Source organism: Tenrec ecaudatus, unplaced genomic scaffold, assembly GCF_050624435.1.
Source record: "Tenrec ecaudatus isolate mTenEca1 unplaced genomic scaffold, mTenEca1.hap1 Scaffold_86, whole genome shotgun sequence".
NCBI classification, from domain to species: domain Eukaryota; kingdom Metazoa; phylum Chordata; class Mammalia; order Afrosoricida; family Tenrecidae; genus Tenrec; species Tenrec ecaudatus.
The window spans coordinates 184,375-204,756 of NW_027459695.1; the positions used below are offsets into that span (position 1 = coordinate 184,375).

General features: G+C 36.9%; 1 protein-coding gene across 5 annotated transcripts in view; it reads left to right on the forward strand.

Moving 5' to 3' along the window:
• Positions 1-20,382, forward strand: part of LOC142436914 (thyrotropin-releasing hormone-degrading ectoenzyme-like) — a 337,115-nt gene that overhangs the window by 148,634 nt on the left and 168,099 nt on the right. The window lies entirely within an intron of this gene.

Genomic DNA, 20,382 nt, shown 5'->3' on the forward strand with positions numbered 1-20,382 from the left:
ACCGCCTTTATGAAGATATTCACTGTGGCCAGACAGAGCCCTATGTAACACCAGAGGTGCACTAATTTACAGCAAGTTGCTCTCTGTAGGGGGCAAATGCACACTACAAATGCTCTGCCTCAGGAGCTTTTTCCCTTTATTGGGCGGAGGAGTGCCCCTGATGTTGGTTAACATAGTCTCTGTGGTCACTCTCAGAAACAAAGTTGGAGAACAGACTTTTGGTCAGATTTATGAAGGTATTAATATTAATATACATAATAGTAGCAATTTTTGTTAGCACCTTTTGTTTTAAAGAATTTACACTATTATCTTTACCACTCCTGTAAAATAGATATTATTATATTCAATTTATCAATCAGGAGAGATGCAAATAACTTAATGATTTAAATAATTAATGATTTAAAGCTGTGCTCATGCTTCTAGGCAGCAGAGATATCTATCCATATATTCTTTTACTTCTCTAGTATATCATTCTTTAAATAGAAATATGATTTGAGATGTAATCTTTTGCTATAGATGTAAGTAAAGCATATGTGCTTTTTATTAATATTCTGTATGAATAAGTAAATACAGTGTATTAATGTATAGTTTACATTAAATGAAGGCTTAAGAAATGGAGGTTATGTGATCTGGGAGGTCACTATCAATATTCAGAGAGTACATTGGAACTGACTCAATGATAATGGTTTGATTTTTTTATTTTCAATCATCTCAGTTCAAAAATGTGAATAATATTAAGAGACTGAAAAAATTAGGTGAAGACGAGAGGGGCAGAAAGAGGATCCGAGGTGGCGGGGGGAAGCGAGAGCAGTTACATATATTCCCTCTGCAGGCTAGAATTCTAAGAGTTAGTAATTGGCTTCAATGCATGAATGGTCACCATAGGAAAACCAGTCACCACAGTTCTGTCAACATCAGGGTCAGAATAAGATAAATGGCCCGAAATTCCAGTAGCAAATTTCAGATGATGTAAGAAAGAACTTTTTGGTATAAAAAGCAATTCAGTATTTGCATGTGAAATACTAAAGATAATAAGAATTAATTTTTAAATGTATTTGAAAATTAAATTACCAAAATAGATTAGAAGACCATTGGAAAAATATTTCTCAATGTTGGTTTCATAGTACATGGTAGTTGACACATGTAATGCACAGCCTTTAATTTATTAAAATTAGTTTTACTTCAATACATTTCTGCTTGCATCATCCCTTCTCTACTTTGGTTATAAATTTACATTTAATGGTAGGAGAAGCTAATTACTTGCTTCTAAGGTAAAAGAAATTAATATTGAAGTAATTTCTGTCTATCTGGCTTGTCTGCTGGTATCTCTAAAAAATCTTGAAAAGAATTTTCCAGATGAAATATACTTTTGACTCTTATTCTTTATTACTTGAGTGTCTTGGCTTAGCTTTTGGCCTTGAACGACCGTTAGAATAGGCCAGAGGTGATTTTAAGACATAGTGTAAAGGAAAAGCTTCTTTGTTCTTGTAAAGAAAATGTACATAGTGAAAGGACATGATTTTATTGGCATTTCTATGATAAATGCCTTTACCACTTACTGGTAAATTATTAATTTGTGCTTTTTGCTGAACGAAGTAAGTTTTCTCTTGTCCATATTTAGTTCATCACTGTTTGAATGCTTTTTTTTTCTATTTTCTTGGGCAAAATTTAATACCAAGAACAGCTTCTTTTTTCTTCTTTTTATACTTGGTTGAGCTTGTAGTTCTCCTACCTAGATGTTCTGGACTTATTTAGCATTTATTTGATAAAACTGTCTTTTATTAAGTGAAAATAGGTAAAAGGCTCCTTACTTGTATTCATTTCATTACTAGATTAATACAGGCAGAGATTATAATGCTTTCTCTGCTCCTCTTGGGTCAAATTATTTTGTTGTTACCTAGTGTTTTAGCTATATTAATTTTAAAATTCCTTTGTTGCATCATGTTCAATCATTTTTATTTCACTAAAATGTTTAAATAAGTGCAATACTTGTTTTGAAATTATTTACCTAGTCTTTCGTATGATCCTTTCTGGTAGTTGGAATTGTGATAACATGACACACACACGCACACACCGCTATCCTAGTTTTATCTTATATAAATTGACTGTAGTAAAATTCTACTTTGCAGTGTTCTCAACTATTTCTTTGGCTACTCTTGTTATTCTTAGTATTTGCATATGTAATGAAAAGCCTAATTCTAATGACTTTTGCACTTATTTATGTATTCAATAGCTTTAATTAAGAATAAAATTTGCCTTGTAAATTAGTACACATGGCGATGTACAAAGATTATGCTATTCCCACAACTTACTATCCTGCTATCTATGGGACTTACTATCATCTATGGGACTCTAATTCACTTAGGCTAGGAGGTACCTTCACTGCATTTCCAGTGGAGCTTCAAGGTCAATCCAATCCTGAATCTGTCTGAATCTCAGATTGTTTTATAAATGATATACAGAGAAGAAATGGATATTGAAGACAAACAGTGAAAAGAAGTGGAAATAAACCAATGCATATTCCCACAGCACATACTTAGTAAAGGGTGTTTCGAGAATGGAGAGATTCTATAATATTTAGAAAAAGGACAAATAACAAAGTTAGAAATGAATTGAGGCTTAAAAGACAAACGAGCAAGTCAACTGGAATTAAACGTTGACATATTTCTACAAACAAGAAGTATAGAAAAAGCAAATGAACAGTGATATAACATCTTTTATAAAAATTAGTTTTGGGAGAAAACGCTAAATAAGTATATTCACAATATACATAATCTGATAGTAGTGGAAAATATGAGACATTTAACTTAAGCAAATTATCCTGTAGAATAATAATGTGTTGTTTTAGCATCTTATAGGCTTTTTAGTCATCATAAACATTAGTCCATTTAAAATCAGCCTGATATACCAATGTATACTATAAAAATTTTGAAAGCTATATCTGATTACCAGATACATATAGAATTCAAAAGTTTCATCATCAGGCCCACTTTAATTATCTCTTTTTATGTAGATCCAAAGCTATGCAGTACTTATCAGGTATCAAACAGTTCACCTATGTTAATTGAACAAATTAAAATCTCAGTCAGAATTTCTGCTTCAATTAGGTCTAATACTGAGGTATCACACAAGAAAGACACAATTCTGTTCCGAGCTAACAAACAAGCAGCCATTATTGGCTCAGGTTACATTTTTGAAAGCAAATACACTATTTCTTTTGAAATAATGAAAAAAAAATGGCCACAGTTTTACAGGTTTTGCCAGGATTTATTTTAGGAAGGCTGTTGCTATTTGATAACCTACTGAGAACATTATCTGGAGACTACCTCTTCACTTCATCAGTCATTCTATTGCATATTGCCTGGTAACACTGATAGCAAGTTGCTGCTTTTTCTGTTTCTTAAAAATAGAATGTCTTTCTGGTTTCTTTAGTGAGTTTTTTTTATATAAGTATTAGAACACTTGGCCTTGGTTTCATACAGCATAATCTTAACTTTTAAAAAAAGAGAGAGAGAGAGGTTAAAAGAAATACTGAAGTGAGCTTTTGTCTTGAGGACATTTTTTCCAACGAAGAGAATTTGCACATATATTTTCAAGGTTTCATGTAGTGACAGAAAGGGAGCAAAGCCAATGGTGAGAAATTTAATGAGATAGTTTACAGAAAGAAAAATGAAAAAGTGCCCCTTTAGCGCAAAGGGACTACAAAGAATTTTTCTGTTCTAAATCTAGGTGGTGAGTGAAGAAGAAAAGAACCTTTCCCCTAAAATTTGGAATTGCATTACAAACCTTAAGTCTTTATTTTAAAATGCTTGGTTCACTAATCAAAATGCTCCAAGATTCCAGGCTTAATGTAAACAAAATACATTCTAGATCAACCCAAATGTATATACTTCATTACAAATTATTTCTACAGATTATAAAGAGTACTTTATAGTAAAAAAATCACCATTTACACAAAGAAATATGGTTCCATGTGTGGGTATATGCTAATAGAGGAAGTAGACATAAAAACAGTCATGTATACAATTAAGATAATGAATATGTCAAGTATGAGGTATAAATATTATATTAATAAATTGAGGAAATAAGATATTTGAACATATGACCAAAATGCAAGCAGTTTTGGAGAACAACTGAGGGGGAAATGAAAATGGAATTATGTTTTGAAACAGTAAATAAGTTTAATGTAGATTAGAGGAAACTGAAGAGAGACTTGTGAACTGAATCACAGGAGTATGGAAAATCCAGAGTAAAACATAAAGGGAAAGAGAGAAGAGATATCAAAGAGAGACAATGGGGGATAAAGAGAAAGTCTAAGGTATGGACCTTCCATTGGCCCAAAGCTTTGTTTCATTTACATTATGTTTCTACTCTTTGTTTTTTTTATTTGAATTATTGCTTTTTAACATCAAGACCTATAGTTTTTGCCTTAAAGACTGATCACATTCTTAGAAACAGAACTTTGCTTAATCTATGTTTTTCTTACAGTGATGAATTCTACACATGAGAACCACTTAAAATAATTATCTTTATTGCTCTTTAATGGCATCTTTAGCAAGACAAAGGTACTGTGTTTGTTTTAAAAAATAAACACTACATATGTTTTTACATTGTTGCTGGTACATTGAGTCAGTTCTAACAACAGAATGAAACACCGCTCGGTCCTGTGCTATACTTGCAGTCACTGTCATGGCGAGCTCAGCATTGAAGCCACCATGGAAATCCATCTACTCCAGGGTCTTTCTTGCTGTTTTGTAAGTACTTACGTCACTTATTTGAGCTTTCAACGAGCTGAACCATGGGTTAGTACATTGTCTGCCTGGGGTCATACTGTCCATCAATAGCAGAGCAAAGATTTCAACCTGGTTTACCTGACTCCAAATTCTGCCTTCTCATATATATTGACCTTTTAGCAGAGCATTTGTTTGATCTCTGTTTTGGAGAGGCCTTTAGGTATAATTTCCTGCCTGTCCAAGGGAATTGCTCTCCTACATATATGGCTTCTAAAATCGCTTTTGATCAGAGGTTTTCTTTCTCCCACTCTTACATAATTTGCCCTAGTTAACTTTTCCTGGTGTGTACTCCCATTTTTGTTTAGACAAGGAGTCTAAGGGATGCAGACAACGGCTGTCTTGAAGTTGGAAGTCTCCGAATAGCTATCTGGAAGAGAGAGGATGGAACAGTGTAGGCTAGAGGATGCTATAGGCATGGTTAGGCTTTCTTAAAGGGCAGAGCAGACCCCAAACCAATAGACTGGTTTATCTCAGTAGCCTGATTGTAATACTTTTCTAATGAGAAGCAATTAATTTAGCAATATAAAAAGATCCAATTTACGGTAGAGAATTTTTGGTGTACATGCCCTTGGTAAGCACTTAAAGCTAGCGTGAAAAAAAAGATCCTCCAGTTGAATGTTTGGGCTTTGTCATATAGTCCCCAAGTTGATTTTCAGCTCCATCCTGATGAAGTGGAAACCTTTTGTTGCCACACCATTTTCCTTCCTGAAAGATATCAGCCATATCAGTAACTTCATGACTCAGTTGCTTCCTGCTCTTCCTGAAGCAATTAAAACAATTAAAACAATTTCAGTGTTAATTAAAATGTCCAAGAAATTTTTTTTCAAATTTGAAATAAAGCATGGATGTAAGACTGGGGGAAAGTTACCATGTTCACAGATGCCTGAAATGGCAACGCTTGTCATTATTATAACAACCTGTAAACAATGTGTGCCAGTTGATTTTGTGTAATTTTCCTATATTCATTAAGTTATTTAATACTCATGACAACTAAATACTTTAGACACGGTTTCCATCCACATTGTATAGATGAAAAACTAAGACAATAATTTAAATAACATAACAAAATTAACAACTTCCGAACTCAGGATTAAAACACTGGCAGTTGTATCTGTACCTTTTAATAGATATGTGTGTGTGTGTGTGTGTGTGTGTGTATGTGTGTGTGTGTGAAATGTTTTCAATTGTGAATTAGGTCAGGGAATTATATTTCATACCTTCAACCAGGGAATTATAATTCATACCATCAACTGCATTCAACAGTTCAAACTACTCCTTAGCACAGCCCCCCAATTTCTCTTTCCTTCTTATGGACTCCCATCCTCCCTTTCACAGAATCCATTACCTGTCATTATTGAAATTCCAAGCTTTCTCTTCCCACCCTCTCTCCCTAGGGAACCTCCAAGGTCTGATCCCTTTGATATACAAATCTTGCCCTTGACTTTTATCTTTATAGAAGTGGTCTGCTATGTTATTTGTCCTTATTTGATTGATGAACTTTGCTCAGCATAATGTTCTCCAGGTCCATCTGTCTTACCTTTCATGTTTTCATCATGGTTTTTAGTGATGAATAGTATTCCACTGCACAAATGTTTCTTTATCTGTTTCCTCTCATGGGAATTTGAGTAGTTTCCAACTTCTTGTTATTTTGAACAGTATTGAGATAACCACGAAAGTGCATATGTTTGTTTATATTATGGCTCTTATCTCCCCAGCAGACACTTTTCTGTATTAGATGGAATTTATATTCCCAGTTCTTTGAGGTGGTGCCGTTTGCTTTCCACGGTGGTTATGAATAGACCGGCCGGCAGCGTGTGAGATTGCAGTCTCACTGCACCTTCTGCAGCATTTGCTGTTTTCTGTTTCGTTTTTAATTGCACTGTGTTGTCAATCTTTATTTTGACTTGCTTCTCTTGGATCGGTAATTATTGTTAACATTTGTCTCATGTTTTGTAGCCATTTGGATATCATTTTTGGTTAACTGTTTATTCATATCCTTAGCCTACTGTTAGCAGTTTCACTGATGTGTAAGTTATATATTATTCAATTCAAAGTTCAGTCATATTAAAAACAGCTGTGACATCATTGCCACAGTCCATTTTGAAACCTTTCCTTCTTCCTTGTGCTCATTGTTGTTAGCTCCTTGTTTCCTCTCCAAGTTTCCCAGCGTGTCCTTACGAAACTCCTGAGGCAGTTTGTGTCTGTATAGATTTGCTTACCCTGGATTTAATTTACAGAAAACAACAAAAAAAGTAAACAAAAATAACAACAAAATAAACCAGAGAAAAACTTCAATTAGAAAATATTAAAATTTGGAACAACTTTAAATGGGTCTACAAAGAGATGACATGATAGCCATATCCGTCATAAGCTACAATGTACTCTGTCTTGAAGAGCAAGACTATTTCTCTCCCTAGTATGTGGTCAGAGAGGATTCTCCAGAGGTTTAATCCACATGCAAATGCATTTTAGGCTTTCACTGTCATCCGTAACCTCAGCAAAGTATGTAGATGCTCAAAGTGTACGCTCTCATACTGTTCCACCTCTGGATTTGGATTTGATTATTGACAAGCCTCTCTCAGATGGCTGCTTATTTTAAGATTAAAAGACCCCAGAAACAGTTCTTTTAGATAGCTGTGTACTATCTGAATTCTTCACCACACTTTGTAATGGATTGTCCCCATATTTTCAGTGAACTCTCCCTGAGGACAATAATCAAGTAGAACCATGATAGAAGAAAGAATTGTTCTCATGAGGGAGGGTGGGGAGAGGAGAGAGCTGATACCAAGGCCTCAAGTAGAAATTGTTTTGGAAATATTGATGTAAATATATGTACAAGTGTACTTAATATTAATGAATAATGGATTGTTAAAGATTTGGAAGAGCCCCCCCCAATAAAATGATTAATTTAATTTAAAAATAAATACATAATTTTAAAAGAATTAATTATTCTTAGGGTAAGGCTATAATTAAGTGTAAACTCAGAACTCATTCATATATCTGTGGTTTATATATGTCTCTGGTTCACTTTAGAAACATCAGTATCATTTTATTGGAGAGCATTATAAATCATCCCCATGAGACATATGATCAATCTATTGATATTATCATTAATTTATCCAGTGGGATAACATTCAAACCCCTATTGAAAAAAGGAAATTATGCATGTGAAGGTTAGCTTTTTAGACCCAAATACATGAGTTATTCCCTGGACAGATTAAAAACGTCAATGACTGGACATTGTTTACACAAACAGCGAGGATTGGAGATCATGGAAAACTGTAACCCTGATTGACAAAGGCAGAGTCATGCCTGCTAGATTTACACATGCCGTAAAAGAGCAAAGAGAGCATGAACATTATAAACACATGTAGTCTTGAGCCATCATCCATCGGGCACCCTTAAAGTAAGAGATCTGAACCGAAGTCCAATGGCCGTCACATCCCAAACCTGGACACGTAGCAATCATCTGCTTTTTCTCACGCTGAGCCTTTCCAGCCTAAGTCCACGGGAGTGTTTTAGTTCCTTAAATCTGCTACAGATGAGTGCAAGGTAACAGCAAGTTCCTTTAGTGTGTTTTCTAAATCAGATCCTTCTAGACTCTATAGAGTGATCTATGAAGGATGTTGTGCACCTTTATTTACTTATTTTTTGATGTTTTCTTCCTTTTTAAAAATCATTTGTAAGGCAGAATTGGGATCATGATAGTCGGGGGAGGAGGGAGCATTTAAGAACTAGAGGAAAGTTGTATGGTTCAGCAGTGCTATACTGCACCCTGACTGGCTCGTCTCTTCCTGTGATCCTTCTGTAAGGGATGTTCAATTGTCTACAGATGGGTTTTGGGTCTCCACTTTGCATTCTCCCTCATTCACATTGATGAGATTTTTTGTTCTGAGTCTTTGATGTCCAATACCTAATCCCATCAACACCTCATGATCACACAGGCTGCAGGCTGGTGTGTGTCTTCTCTGTGGACTTTGTTGCTTCTCAGTTAGATGGTTGCTTGTTTGTCTTCAAGTTTTTAAGGCCCCAGGAGTTTTATCTTTTGATAGCTGGGCACCATCAGCTTGCTTTGCCTCATTTGCTACGCACCCATTTTGTCTTCAGAGATTGTGTCGGGAAAGTAAGCATCATGGAATGCCAGGTTATTAGAACAAAACATTCTTGCGTTGAGGGAGTACTTGAGTAGAGACCCAATGTCTGTCTGCTACCTTGATACTTAACATATAAATATATGTGCATAGATCTATTTCCCTATTGTTATATATAAATATATTTACATATGTACACGCCTGTATTTATACCTCTATTAATGCCCTTTGCCTCCTAGTTCTTTCATCTATATCCTTTTACTTTCCTCTTGTCCCACTATCATGTTCGGCCCTCATTCAGGTTTCAGTAATTCCCCTCAGTCACATTGTCCTTGATCAAGCCCTACAGGCATCCTACACCCTCCTTGTCATCGATTTTAGATCACTTGTTGTTCCCTTTTTCCTGGGTTTATTAACCCCCACTTCCTTCTTTCCTCGAGTCTGAAGGCACAGTTCTATGTAGAACAGTTGTCTGTGGCCTGAGTCACCAGGGGCTAGATAAAACACAGTTCCAAAGTATCCAGTTAGGAACATATTATTTTGCCACTTTTAATTGGATCATTTTTTTTCTTGTTGAAGTACTGCAGTTTTCTATAGATATTAGAGTTTAGTTCCTTGTTTATTGTCTTGTTTCCAAAGCTTTTTATCCCTGTTGATTGCTTCTCTTTTTAATCTTTTGATAAACCCCTTTGATGCACATAACTTACTTTTAGTTGGTCCCACTCATTTATTTTGTTTTTACCATGTGCTTCCTTTATTATATTTCATAGTAAGTCTGTACACTGAAAGAGGGCCCTTACATTTGTGCTTAAATTTTCATTTATGACTTTTATAATGATTGGATTTTATGTGGGTGTTTCATCCCTCTTATATTCAATTTTGTACATGAGGAGCAATATAGATCCTTTTTTCATTCTTCTACAAATATAGATCAATTTTGGCAGCACCTGTTGTTAAAGAGACGATCTCTTTCCCCTCTGAAGGTCTTTGGATCTTGTCAAAGATTGGTTATTTGTAGGTGGGTGAATATATTACGGGGTTTTATATTCTGTTCCATTGGTCTATGTATTTATCACTGTACCAGTGACAGGCTGTTTTGAATACTGTGTTAAATTTCCATGCATTTGACTTTTTGCCCATGTTCTTTCTATTGTTGATTTATAGTTTTATAGTGTTGAGTTCTGAGAAAATGGAATGTATAATCTTAATATTTTTAAATGTATTAAGTCCTGATTTGTGGCCTATCATATGGTCTCTTCTAGTGAAAGTTCTTTGTGCACTTGAAAAGAATGTATAGATACTGTGATAATCCTTGTTGGAGTGCACTGTATATGTCTAGGAAGCCAAGTTGGTTAGTTGTTTTATTTATTTCTCTATTGCATTTCTTTACTGATGGTCTGTCTCTCTTTGATTGTGCTGCATTGAGATCTCCCATTATTATTGTTTTATTTTCTATTACTTTCTTTAACTCTGAAAGATTTTGGTTAATATATTTTAGGGGTCTTTTCCTGTGTGCATAATATGTTTATTAGAGTTATGTCTTCCTGTTCTACTGTTCCTATAATTACTAAATGTCATTTTTTGTCTTTAATAATTTTATTTTTTTAACATGAAGATTTGTTTTATCAAAAATTAATATTTCCACTCATTCTTTTGCCATAACCAGGTAAAATTTTCTCTGCATTATACTGTCTAGTCTATTTTATCTTTGTTTCTAAGATATGTTTCTTATAGGAAGCATATTGATGGAACAACTGCTACTTAATCCATTGACATTCAGTGGTATTGTGTGACTGTGTAGTTTACTGATTTCTTTGTTCTTCCTATACTTTTATGGTGTTTTGAAAAATTATTTTAGTTTGTTGGTCTTGAGGTTTTATTTTTATATTCTCTCAGTTTCATTGAATGTCGTTAATTCTCTCTCCATCATGTTTCCTTTAATGTTTTTTTTGTAATGCTGGTCTTATTTTAACATATTCCTTAAATATTTTCTTGTCTGAGAATACCCTTATTTCTCCCTCATATTTGAGGGTTAGTTTTACTCGATATAATAATCTTGCATGGCAGTTTTCTCCTTTCAGGATTTTCTAGTGGTAAATCCATAGACTTCTTGCCTCTATAGTTTTTGCTGAGACATCTTATCTTATAATTATAGGTCCTCTGCTCTTTTTGTTAATTGTTTCTCCTGTTAGTTGTACTTGGGAGAATATCTGCAAACATACTAATTTGGTTTCCATGTATTTGATTCTATTTCTCTGTCCTTTTGCAATTATGTCTAATTCTGTTATCTTATAACTTATCTTCTGGAATTATCTCTGGTGTAGAATTTCTAGTTCTGCTATTCATTGCAGTGTTCTCTTGAGCATTTTCCCATCCTTTGAAAGTACCTGATCATTCTTCAGAATTTTATTGCTGGTAGTTTCAGGGCTCTTTATTCCAAATATTCCTTTATCTCTGTGTGCTTTTCATTTGTTTCTTCCTGTTTTTCTTCTTCTTCTAATTGTTCAGTTTTGTGTGTGTGTGTGTGTGTCCCATGATTGATACTATTTTGACAGCACCATGGTGCAGCTGTAATTTTGCATTGCCGCTGTGTCGTGTTAGAGTATTTGGTTTGTCTTGCAGGCCATGGGGACAGTGGGGGCTTCTTTGACAGAGCTGCGATAAGCCAGGGCCTCTCTTACCTGGGTGTGGGGATGCACATAGCCTTCCTTGTCATGTCACAAGGACAATCAAGGCCATTCTTCCGAGGGACAAAGGATGTCCAGGCCTTTGTGGACAATGTTGGGAAGTCTAAGTCCTACCTTGCCTAGTGATAGGGCTGGGATTTATTGCCTGGCCACAGGAGTGACAGGGACATACTTTGCCAGCTCGTAAGGATGGCCAGTGACTTTCTTGCTGGGCAGCTGAGCCTGCAGGTGCTCTTTTGTGTGGGCATTGGGTTGGCCGGGTCTTACTTTCTGCAGTAGACTTCTTAACTTTTGTTTCTTTTCTCTATTTATAGACCATATTACAGATATCGTAAAGCAGATGCATTAATTTATTTTATAATAGAGCTTTTGTAATCATAAATACATGCATGGATCTGTTTACTTAGACTTTTTATAACAGACCATAGATCTTTAGCACTAAATTATCACTTGGGTCAGTCAGTTCCTTATAGAGGTAAGTGGAGCTTAGTTGAATTCTATTAATTGTACCCATGAAATCCCCAGAGGTATAAATGTTGTAATGCAAATTTAATTTCTGTTTCAGTTAGAGTTGCCCTCACAGCAGTGAATTGTGATATACATTTTTTAAAGGTGCCATATAAAAAAATAAAATAAAAGGTGCCATATATACTTGAGTATTAGCCAACCCGAATATCAGCTGAGGCACCTGATTCTACCATAAAAACTGCATAAAAAATGTGCTGAAAAGCTCAGCTTATTAAAAAAAGTTTATACAGTATTTACCATGAAAAAGAAAGTCAGTATATCTCTATGATATTTCATATGAAGCAAATCATACTTTCTTCAATACCCATATTAATTAAAAAAATAGTTCTTTCTTTTTTCCCACAACCCTGAGACCAGAAATGGATGGTGTATAATTACCAATACCACTTATTCTGAAAGGATAGCTTTAGAAGATCTTAGCAAGGGGAACTAAAGCACTTTATTTTGACCTCTTTCCACTTTTCCTGAAATGTAATTAAGATTAAAATTTGCCTGGCTTATCTCTATTCCTTCCCTCAATTACACAGTGGCTCTCCCTATCTGATGATCTCTGACAACCACTATCAGCTTCTCATAACACGGTGGTGGCGGGAGTGTGAGGGCCGACTGGTATTTCAGAAACCAGAATGGGTGCTCAGGGTGAACAGATTTCAGAGGAGCTTCTCAACTCAGAGCCCACCATGACAAAGGAAGAGGAATTACCCGCTGAAAACTTGATGAATAGCACCGCCTACTGACAGATACAGTGCCAGAGATGAGCTCCTCAGGTCAAAAGCACTCAACCTGTGACTGAGCAAGAGCTGCTTACTCACACTGGAATTCACCATAACGATGGGATTTGCTGATGTGCATAATTCAAAATGAGAATAAACATCTGTAAAACCTACTTTTATGGGAATATTAAACATACAAAGTATAACTCTTGGAAGTCATCAAAAATAAAATGAAAGAAATAAAGGTTGGTATCCTAGGCATTAGTGAGTGGCATTGGACTGGCGTTGGCCATTTTGAATCAGGAAATCGTACAGCTTACTATGCTAAAAATGACAGATTCAAGAGAAATTGTGCCACATTCATCATCAAAGACAACATTTCGAGATTTATCTTGAAAGTGAAACACCAACCACTAAAGCTCAGCTCAACCCAAATTACTGCCATTAGGTTGCATAGCATCGCCCCCTGTAGGTTGCTGAGACGATTGCTATCACTCTTTCCAGCAGTAGCACGCACGGGCTTTCTCCCAGGTAGTGGCTGGTGCTTGTGAATGGCTGATCTCATGGTCCGCAGTCCGATGTGTAAACACTTTGTCACCAGGGTTCCTATCCACTAAAGCAAGTGATAAGGAAACTCAAGGATTCTCCCAACCGACCAGTCTCAGATTTATCAAACGTGCAATCAAGATGCATTGATCATGATTGATTGTGAGATTTTGAAAGTTGGAAACAAAGAGGAGGAGGAAATACAGCACTTGTGGTAGAAACGAAGCTGGAGATGATATGATCAGATTATGGACGTTTAAGGATTTCTCTATGGAAAAGACCGCCTTTGCAGCAAAATAGACAAGTGTGAACAGGGTCCTCCACATGCACATGGAAGATACAGGAATCAAATTGCTTAAATCAATTGTAAGAGATAACGGAGAAGCCCAAGATTACCAGACAAAGTTAGGCCAAGAGCTGGGTGTGAAAGAGATCATCATTTATTCACAGATTAAATACAGCGTTAAATGGAGGAAATTTAAAATAATTCCACAAGAGTCAAAGTACAGTCTTCGGTAGGTCCCACCTGAAATTTGAGAAGGCCTCGAGAATAGACTTGACTCACTCGGATCCTTATCACTGAGGATTTGATGCGCTGTACAGAGGGGCCTCCAGAGCGTCATACACAAAGAAAGCACAAAGTCATAAAAAAAAAAACACAAGGAAGAAAAGTTCAAAGTGAATGTCAGAAGGGACTCTGACACTTTCTCTTTAGCATAGAAGAGTGAAAACAAAAGGGTTAAGTGATGAAAAGCTGAACAGAAAAGTCAAAGGGCAGCTCAAGAAGAAATAGTGAAGTTTTATAATGAAATGCGCACCTAAAGTAAGAGAGTCAAAAAAGAACACATTTAGTTTATCTAAATCTGAAATAACTAAGGGAAACCCCAAGCCTCTGGTTATTTTATTGAAGGATTTCATGGGCAAAGTATTGAAATATAAAAAGGATCAAAAGATGGTGAAAGAGATACAGGAGTCACGATACCAAAGATTATTGAATGATGTTCAATCATTTCCAGAGTTAGAATATGAGGAAAAACCAAAGGCACTTACAAAAAAGGTCCTGACTGTTATGAATGCATTAGTGAAAAATAAGGCTTAGGCATTAATGAAATGTCTGTTGAATTGTTCCGATAAGCAAATGAAGCACTTAAAGCAGCCCCTCTTGTATACCAAGAAATCTGGAACACAGTGTTTTAGCTAACTGACTAGAAGAAATCCATATCCAAAAAAAGTAATACTCAAAATATATGTGGTGATACCCCACAAAAAACAGAACTTTTTTCCAATATAAGTAATTAATTTTTTTTAAAACCAGCTTAACACCTTCAAAATACACTCCATTCCACTTAATACATTTTTCAAATCTTTAATTCTTTCTTTGGAAACATTTTTCACACTCATCTGTTTGGAGGGCTGATAGCACTTCCCTCATTTTTTTCTTCACCTCTTGTCAGTCATCAAATCGCTGCCTTTTCTTTTTGTTTGTTTGTTTATAGTATAATTTAAAATCATTTTACCGGGGACTCTTATAGCATCTTGATCCATCAAGTGTATCAAGCATATTTGTGCACATGTTTCCATCATCATTTTCTAACCATTTACTTCCTATTTGAGCCCTTGGTATCAGGGGTTCAGAGGAGAAGACTCAAACCCATATGTAGAGAAGAGGACAAACCCTCACACAAGCAGAACAAGGAAGGGACGAGCCAACCAGGGCAGGGCGCAGCATAGCATTGATAAAACACACAGCATTCCTCTGGTTCTTTGATGCTTCCTCACCTCCCACTAAATTATTACCCCAGTCCTACCTTTCAGCTCTGGCTGGACCGGAGCATGTACACCGGTACAGATAAGAGTTTTCAACACACAAAATCCAGGTCAGATAAACCCCTCAGGAACAGAATTGGAAGTACAGGAGGGTAAAGAGAAGGTGGGGGTGCTTGCTGAAGACAAAGCAGGTGCATAAGCAAATGAGGTAAAGAAATCTGATGGTGCTCAGCTATCAAAAGATATAGCACCTGGGGTCTCAAAGGCTTGAAGATAAACAAGTGGCCATCTATCTGAGCAGCAACAAAGCCCACCTGGAAAAAACACACCAGACTGTGTGATCATGAGATGTTGATGGGATCAGGCATCAGGCATGAAAAAACCAGAACAAAAAAGTCATAAGATTGTGAATGTGAGGTAGTGCAGATTGGGGACTCAAGGCCCATCTGTAGGCAATCAGACATCCCCTTACAGAAGGGTTGCGGGGAGGATATGAGACTGTCAGGGTGCAGTATAGCACCAATGAAACACACAACTTTCCTCTAGTTTTGTAATGCTTCCTCCCCTCTCCCTACTATCATGACTCCAATTCTACCTTACAAATCCGGCTAGATGGGAGCATGTACATGCATACAGATAAGAGCTGGAAACACAGGGAATCCTGGACAGATAAACCTATCAGAACCAATATTGAGAGTAAGGGTAAGGTTCAGGTTGGGAGGAGGGGGAATGAGAAAGGAGGAACTGATCACAATGATCTACATAAAGACCCTCCCAGGGGGATGGTCAACAGAAAAGTGGGTGAAGGCGGACATCGGTTAGTGTAAGACATGAAAACATAATAATAATTTATAAAACATAATAATTTATAAAATTATAAATTATAAATATAATAATTTATAAATTATCAATATTTCATAAGGGAGAGAATGTGGGGGACAGAGGAGAAAATAAGAAGCTGATACCAAAGACTCAAATAGAAAGAAAATGTTTTGAAAACGATGGCAACAATTGTACAAGTGTGCTTCATACAATGGATGGGTATATGGATTGTGATAACAGTTGTATGAGCCCCTAATAAAATGATTATAAATAAATAAGTAAAGAAATAAATAAAGTTAAAAAAAGAATGTCAGGGAGGAGGGAAGGAAGGGGGAACCAATCTCGCAGTGATTGACACATAACACCCCTATCCCCTAGGAGGATGAACAACAGAAACGAGGGTGAAGGAGATAGCAATGGGTGGAAGATATGAAGACAAGAATAATTTCTAATTTATGAAGGGTCATAGGGAGGGAGAGGGAGGGAAAAATACTGCAGTCCTTTCACATCCTTTTGCATTCACAGAAACAAAAAGTAATCGAAAAGAAGAGCAATCGGGTGAGTCAGGTGCATGGGGGGGGGGGGGGCAGCAAGAGATGCAGGCTGTTTTTGGCCAAAACCTGGCTCCCTGAGATGGCTGCGTGAGCAGATGCATTGTCATGGTGGCAAAATAGTCCCTCATTTGCTAAAAATCAGGCCATTTTTATCACACACTGTTATGAAATCTTTTCAGAACCTCTAAATAGGAAGCTTGATTAACAATTTTACCTGGTGGAGCAAACTCCTAAGTCACTAGGAGTCTACATTTTTGTCCATTCAGGAGGTTGACAGATGTCCGCAAAGAGGTTTGTCATCAGTCAATATGTCTCCTTTTCTGAAATGAGAAAACTGTCAGCACACTTGAGTTTTTCCCATAGTGCTGCCCTTATAAGCTGTGTTCAACATCATGACAGTTTCTGCAGCCTTTTTCCCAAGCAGGAAATAAAATTTCACAGCTGCATGCTGTTCTTTTAAATAGGCCATTACAAAAAATAAGGTTCAAGCAAAACTTTTTAAAGAAAAAATTCACTGTGACCAGAGAGACCTTACCAGGGGATGATGCTACTGGGTCCACTAACTCAGAGCGAGTTGCTGGATGCTCACCTAGCGGGAAGAATGCATGCTACCAGTTCCATTGTACTCAGCACAGTTCCCGGTTTCTATGGATACCCCCTCGTAGGATCGTATTATTGATATAACTTGGAAGTAAAATTTTGCTGAAGATGATTAACTAATAATTACAGCAATATATTGACAGATTGTTGTCAGAAATTGGAGCTAGATTCAGAAGATTATGTGGAATGGGGAATATTATTGCTCACGTGAGACGGATCTTGGCTAGAAGCCGGGAATACTAGAAGGACGATGCAAAGACGTCAGCAATGTGAATCATAACAGACTAAGGATAACTTTGAGAAGACTTGGAATTTCATTGTTCTCTGTACTACCTGAACATCGATCAAGAGGAAGCTGTTCTTATAGAACAAGGGTTTAAAGCATAATTTAAATCAGGAAAGATCTTGCTTTTTGATACATAAGACAAAGTCTTGCCAACCTCTCTTCTAAAAAGCATTCTAGGTATACTTCTTCCATGACAGATTAGTTTGTTCTTCTGGTGGTCTGTGATGACTTCAATATTCTTCACTAATACTATAATCCAGTGCATTAGTTTTTCTTACATCTGTTTATTCCTTGTCCAACTTTCACCTGCATATGAAACTATCATGGCTTGTGTCAGTTCAACTTTAATCTTCCAAGTGGCATCTTTGCTCTGTAACACTATAAATAGGTCTGTGATGCAAATTTGCATAATGAAATGGATCATGTTATTTTTGACTGCTACTTCTATTAGCATTGACTTTGGATCCAAGCAAAAATGAAATCCCCGACACCTTAGATCTTTCTCTTACTGAGTTGTGCCTGACCTCAGCCGTAGTATTTTCGATCATGTCATAAGCATGTGAAAGTTGGACAATGAATAAGGGAAACCAAAGAAGAATTGATGCATATCAATTGTGGTGTTAGCAAAAAATATGGAAAGTACCATGAACTGCCAAATTTGTTTTTGGAAAAGTACAGTCTACATGCTCCTTAGAAGTGATGCTTTGGATGTGCTCTTAGGAGAAACTCGTGTATGAAAAAGTACATTATAATTGGCAAAAAAAGAGGAAGCTCCTGGCTTTACCCAGCGACTGCAATAATGGACTCAAACATGAAATAAATTATGAGCATGGTGCAGGACTACACTGTGTTTCATTGTGCTCTACGTTAGGTCTCTGTGAGTCAGAGCTTACTCGATGGCACCTAAATACACCAATCCTTCGCCAAGCCAGACAGGCAGTTTAGAACTACAGAGAGCATTAACCCACATACCTGACATGACGGTCTTGGAAACAACAGCAAACTGCCACTAAATGTCCAGATATTATTATTACAGAGATCCAAAACGTTATCAAATATAAGGGTGGCAAAACCAGAAAGGCCCTCAATGAGCTGGATTCACCCAGTGGCTGAAACAAAGAGCTCAATTTTAAAAACAGTTTTGCGGATGGCACTGGAGCAGGCAATGTTGAGTCGCTTGTATATAGAGTCTTCATGAGTGGGAACCAACTTTACGGCACCTAGCAACAACATGCTGAATCTGATGGGCCCATATTTTTCTCCCTTATGACATTTTTATTCCTAATTCTAATCTTATTTACTTTAAGACATAAATCTTCCAAAGTTATCCACTTCTGCAAGGACAAATATTTTTTGTTGTCTCAGGACCAAATATATTCATTAAAAAATCATTTTATTGGGGTCTCTTATGGCTCTTATCTCCATCCATTGTATCCAGCATATTTGGACATATGTTGCCATCATCATTTTCAAAACTTTTTCTCTCTACTTCAGCCTTGGTATCAGCTTTTTCTCCTCCACCCAAAGCCCCATGAAGCCTTGATAATTTATAATTTTTTTTTTCAGTCTTACACTGACCACTTTCTCCCTTCACCCACTTTTAAGTTGTTTGTCCCCTTAGGAGGGGTTATATGTCCATTATTGTGATCAGTTTCCTTTTTCTCCCCCCATCTTCTCCTAACCCTCCTGATATTGCTACTCTCATTATTGATCCTGAGGGATTTATCTGTCCTGGATTCCCTGTATTGCAAGCTCTTATCTGTACCAGTGTACATGTTCTGGTCTAGCTGGATTTGTAAGGTAGAATTGGGGTCATGATAGTGGGGAGGGGGAAAAAGCATTAAAGAACTAGAGGAAAGTTGTATGTTTCATCAGTGCTATTCTGAACCCTGACTGGCTCATCTCTTCCTTGTGACCCTTCTGTGAGGGTTGGCCAATTGTCTACAGATCGATTTTGGGTCTCTACTCTGTCCTCCCCTTCATTCACATTGATAAAATTTTTTGTTGATGCTTGATGCCTGATCCCATAAACACCTCATGATCACACAGGCTGATGTGATTCTTCAATATAGGCTTTGTTGCTTCTCAGCTAATTGTCATTTGTTTATCTTCAGTCCTTTAAGACCCCAGATGCTATATCTTTTGATAGCTGGGCACCATCAGCTTTCTTCACCACATTTGCTTATGTACCCATTTTGTCTTCAGCAATCCTGTCAGGAAAGGTGAGCATCACAGAATGCTGGGCTATTAGAACAAAGTGTTCTTGGGTTGAGGAAGTGGAGTACTTGAGTAGAGGTCCAATGTCTGTCTGCTCCCTTTATACTTAACATACGTGTATATGTACATAGGTCTATTTCCATGTCATTATATAAAATATATTTACATATGTAAATGCCTGTATTTAGACCTCTATAAATGCCCTTTGCCTCCTAGTTATTTCTTCTCTTTTCTTTTACTTTCCTCTTATCCCACTCTCATGTTTGGTCATCATTTGGTTTTCAGTAATTCCTCTTGATACGTTGCCTTGGATCAAGCCCCACCAGGCAACCTAGGCCCTACTCACCATAGGTTTTAGATCACTTGCTGTTCCCTTGTCCCTGGGTTTGTTGACACCCTCCTTCCTTTCCCTGGCCTCCCCTTCTCCCATATCCCCTGGGAGTGTTGGTTCCATTGTGTTCTCCTTTAGAGCATTTATCCCGCCTATCTTATTTAGCTAGACATGGAAAAACAGTGATAAGCGTAAAACCAAACCAAAAAGATAACAAAACTCAAAGCAACAACAACAAAAAAGAAAAGGCTATAAATAGTTCCAGGTCTGTTTGTTGACCTCAAGAGGATTTCGGTTGAGTCTGATGGGGTGCCACGCCCTGGCCCCAAAGTCTAGTTTTGGTATTCCTCACGGCCTTCATTGCTTTGCTCCCTTTGCTGCTCCATTGCTCACCCTTAGTGTTTTGACCATGTGGTGGCGTCAGATCGGGTACAGTTCCCACCTGTG